Source organism: Arachis hypogaea, chromosome 12, assembly GCF_003086295.3.
Source record: "Arachis hypogaea cultivar Tifrunner chromosome 12, arahy.Tifrunner.gnm2.J5K5, whole genome shotgun sequence".
Lineage (NCBI taxonomy): Eukaryota > Viridiplantae > Streptophyta > Magnoliopsida > Fabales > Fabaceae > Arachis > Arachis hypogaea.
The window spans coordinates 93,442,530-93,447,830 of NC_092047.1; positions in this window are offsets into that span (position 1 = coordinate 93,442,530).

Genomic DNA, 5,301 nt, shown 5'->3' on the forward strand with positions numbered 1-5,301 from the left:
AACTAAATTCCTGCAACACAAAGTCATAGACAACATAAAAAATATTTAGAAAAAAAAAGAAGTCAAATAAAATAGTGAGATAAAATAGTTCATATAATTGAAACATAAGAAGTCAAACAACATAAAACTAGCTTCATACATGTCTCTACATTTAACTAAATTAAATATTATTGAGCATAATACTAATACAGCATATTCATTAAGTCATTCATAGAGCATATTTAACAAGTCAAATTTAAAATTAGATTCAGAATATTTCAGAAGTTTCATCATTTATAATTAAAAGAAATTACTCATGTCCAACCATACTAAATCAATTATTTCCTGCATAGAAACTGGTAAATATATATTTGGTCTGATTGGATGATGTTTCTCCAATCTTATATAATCTCTTAAGTCTTAAAACCAAACATAAACATCGAGAGTAAAAAATCATATAATTTTCTACTTAATGTGTATTCTCATTGCCGATGAAAGTCCTATACTAACTAATAACTCAGTCATGATCATGGATTTTAAACAAAGGGCCTAAAAGCTAGTAAACAGGTATTGAAAATCAGAGACTTAGTATCCAAATTTTTGTCATGCAAAGTTAATTAATAATGATCTCATTACATATATAGAAAACTACCCAGCTTAATACATAGAAATAGTCATGATGATCCAACCATACCTTTGCCTCCTTGAAGAGCACCATACATGTCCTGATTCTTTTTTTTTTATTTTAATCTAATAAGCACTTTTTCACTCTTACTATGTGATTAGCTTTTGTATGAAATCGAAGAGAATTACTTGAATTGAAGAAAATATAAAGTTCGGATGAGATAATTTCTATTTGGATGAATTGGATTTTTGGAAAAAAGGAAGACTTCTATATCATTCACTTATCATATTTTTAAGCATACTTTCAAAAGAGTTGCTAAAATTCACCATTTTTGGTCATGCCTCAGACAACTCAATCATCTCCACCAACAAGACATAAGAGAAAACTTAAATCGACTAGGAGACTCAGCTTATAGTGTTTTAGAGAGACAAGATTCAGAGCACTACCTCCAGAGAGAATGACGGTGAGGGAGGTGCAATGGAGCATCTTAGGGTTCCTTCAAGTCTTCTTCGTGATTTGGGTTTTGTAAAAGAATCGGATTCTGCCGCTTTTGCTTCCTTCTTTGGCAACTCGACGGTAAATTTACTGATGGCACTCAACTGCAAATCGTGATCCCCTGCTCTTCCACAAAACGTCCGGTGTAGCCGTTCCTAGAACCTAAACAGGAACAGATTTAGTGAAACGAATTTGCTTTGAAGGTTAGCTGACTTGATCTGAGTGCAGGAGCTAAGAAATTAGAGATTTGGAGAAATTGAAGAGAATGTTATTAGCAAAAGGGGTTGGCTTCATGTTAATGGACTTGAATCAATTGCAAGAGCTAACAAATAGGAGATTCGAGGAAAAAGAATAGTGTGAGAGAGTTATTATTAAAACTGGGTGAGTGGGCTATGATGCTAAATAAAAGTTACTTTTAAGTTTGCCTTTAAAAATTTCATTTATCTTATTATAGATGTTAATTTGAATTTTGTTTAATGAAGTAACTCTAATTTTTAATTTAGAATAAAATTTAACTTTTAATAAAAAATATTGAATTATAAAATTTATAACTTTAAACTATATTTAAAAAACTTCACATACTAATTAGAATTTGGAATTTTGGCTTGTTGGATTTAAAAAAAAATTGCATCAATAAAAATTAAAGTAGATAGACTTAAAACTTAAGAATTTTCTGCCTTTGAATTGAAAAAAAAAAATTTGTAAATAGTTAGAAAATGAACTTCCATGAAGTTAATTTTGATGTATTTTCTATTAAATTAATAAAATGATAATAAAGAAATAGAATAATAAAATGTAGGAATAAAACTAAGATTGTGAATTTTAAAAGTTAGGACTCCATTTATTAATGTTTGTCATAAATTATTTTTGGTATGTTCAATTAAAAAATACATAAAAAAGTATATACCACTAAATAAAATCCTGCAAGTCATCAATGCCAATTTCATCCTCATAAATATTATGATTGTCTTCAGCAACATGCATTTCATCTTATTCTGGTTTGTTAATGTCGTCACGCACTAATGAAAATTCTTCGAGATTCTCTATTTGCTGCTCACAAAATAGTATGTCCTCCACCAAATACTCATATGGATCCTTCTCATTCAAATCTCTCATATCATATAAATCTCTGGGTTTCATGTGACAAACAAGACACCAACATTCGTCAACTGGATCGTTAACATAGTAAACCATTTTTGCATCCATTGCAAGAATAAATGGCTCATTTAATTCAAGAGCACTCGTGTGTATCAATGAACAATTTGTCAGCACATAGCGATGAGCCTGTGTTTTCCCAAATGGTGTCAATGAACTGATCTTTTGCAACCCATAAGGACTTCCTCTTGCTGGAAAAATCATAGCAAGAATGTTAAAACAGCTACTTGGAGTGTTGTCATTTTGATTATCATTGTGATTTGGTCCGTTAAACCTTGTCTCAATATCATCTTCCTCTAAATACCTAGAATAGAAAGTTAGACATTCCTCCATCAGGTAACCTTCATCTATTCATCCTTCAGGTGCAGCCTTATTACGAACATACGATTTCAAATGCCCTAAAGTCCTGTTTGCAAGAAGATAACATTAATTAACAAAGGCTAAACACTATAAATAGACTCAATCAAGATTTTCGATAAGATGAACTACAAAATATAAACATAACAGTCTTCCTTTCAACACGATACATCTATATGTACTGCACTGGACCAGCAATCATTGCTTCTTCTATGAGATGAATAACCAGATGAACCATCACGGTGAAAAATGAAGGAGGGAATATCATTTCCATGTGGTAGAGTGTCAAAGCGATTTGATGTCGAAGTTTTTCTAAGTTATCAATGGATAGGGATTTGCCAGACACTTCTCTAAAATTGTTACACAACTCAATTAGCACAGATGTCACCTCTCTAGGTAGGAATCTTCTAAGAGCGATCGGCAAAATGTGCTCCATGAGAATATGTGAATCATGGCTCTTTAGGCCAAAGACCTTCCTTTTCTTCTGATCAATGCATCTAGAAATATTTGAAGAATAACCATCTGGAAAAGAAACACTTTTAAGAACACTGAGAACTATATCCTTGTCAACATTTGCCATTCTGAAATAGGAAGGCGAGTACTTGGAAGAATTAGTGTACAGATGGAGCTATTCTCGGATTCCCATCAACTGCAAGTCCTTATGGACTGCCAAGTTGTCCTTAGTCTTTTGTTTGTCATCAAATACAGTAAATAAAATATTGTCACAAACATTTTTCTTTATCTGCATCATGCCAAGACAATGACGAATGAGATTATGCTTCCAGTATGGTAAATTCCAGAAAATACTCATCTTTTTCCACTGTGAAGGGTTGTTGCCAACATTGAGAGCATCTTGTGATCTTTTGCGACTGCTCTGAATTTGAGACAAAATAGCACTGCCTGATAGTGTTGGCGGAGGGCCTCTTAGTTCTATAGTGCCATCAAATGAATGCATATTATGTATATACTCGTGGTTATGGGTAACCACCGACGATGTCCCATGAAGCAATATTTCATGCCATGCTTTAACCTTCTGGATACTGTATCAAATGTACACAAAAGGCATGAAAGACTAGTATGTATATTCCATCTAGACAGGTTGTCAAGACCTGAAAAATCACTTATAGTCCAAAATAATATAGCATGCATGCAAAACAATTTACCATCAACAGAATCATATACGTCAACACCTTTCCATAGTTCTTTTAACTCACTAATAAGCGGCTGTAGAAAAACGTCAATATTGTTACCAGGAATCTTCGGACCAGGAATTATCATAGACATAATAAGGGAGGTTTGCTTCATACAACACCATGGAGGATAGTTGTACACATACAGCATCATCGGCCATATGCTAATATTGGAATTGAGAGTCCCAAATGGATTGAAACGGTCAATTTCCAAAGCAAGTCTTATGTTACGAGGATCTTTAGCAAACTCCAGATATAATTTATCAAACTCCTTCCATGCCTTCCTATCCTTTGGATGCTTTAACTTTCCATCTGAGTTAGGAAACTCTGAATGCCAACACAATAGTCCTGGTGTTTTGGAGGACATGTATAACCTTAGGGAGGAAAGTATCTCAATACCTTTGCAAGTATTAGCCTATTCATATCTTCACCTGTGACCACAACTCCCGGATTTCTGCTGATGTTCTTCTCTATTTTATATCGACAAGCATTGCAAACTATGCATTTATATCGACAAGCATTTGCAAACTATACAATTATTTGGGCATGCATGAATTTTCTCATGTCTCAAGCCTAATAGCTTAATCATCTTTTTTGCTTCATAAAATGAAATAGGTAGATTAGCATGTGGAAAGGTTCTCTTGAGAAAGTCAAGTATCATCGAGAATGTCGTGTCATTAGCACCGCATAGCACCTTGATATGATATAGCTCAACAATAAATGACAACATGCAGTACTTAGCGCACTCGAGGTATAATTTGCGATTTCCATCCCTTAGCAACTCTCTAATTCGTTCAAATTCCACTTTATTATCGTCTTCTGTATGACTTGAAAAAGAGTCGTCTTCTCTTCAACGGGCTCATCATCTTCACCATCAAAGTTGTTGTTAGCTAAACCGAAAATATCAGTTAACATGTCTTGTACGGAGGTCTTTCATCTGGTTCTCTGTTTTCACATCTTGATGATGCTTCTTCAGGTTGGACTACGTTTTCTCCATGCATGTACCAAAAAGTGTATTTTTTTAAAAATCCTTTTTGGAGTAAATGTGCTAACACTTCAACTCTAATTCTCATATTCTTAAAATTACATTTAATGCATGGACATGTAATTTTTCCATTAATGACAACCTTTTCAAAGACAAAATCTAAGAATCCAACAACACCACATCTGTACTCATCTGATATAATTGATTTATCAATCCAACTTTTGTCAATCATATCTAAACGACTCTAAAAATGTATTATAAAATTTAAAAATAATTAAAAAGTAAATATACAATAAAATATATGTTAAGTATAGAAAAACTTAAAAATAAACATAAAAATTTCATAGGTTATTTAACTTTAAGGTTCTATAAAATTTATAAATTTGAATTAAATAAAATATTAAAAATTTTATTATGTTATTATTATATATAATGAAATCAACATAAAAATTTACAAACATTATTTACAATTTAATTGTTTATAAACGTTATTAACTTGATCTATTTATTTTTTT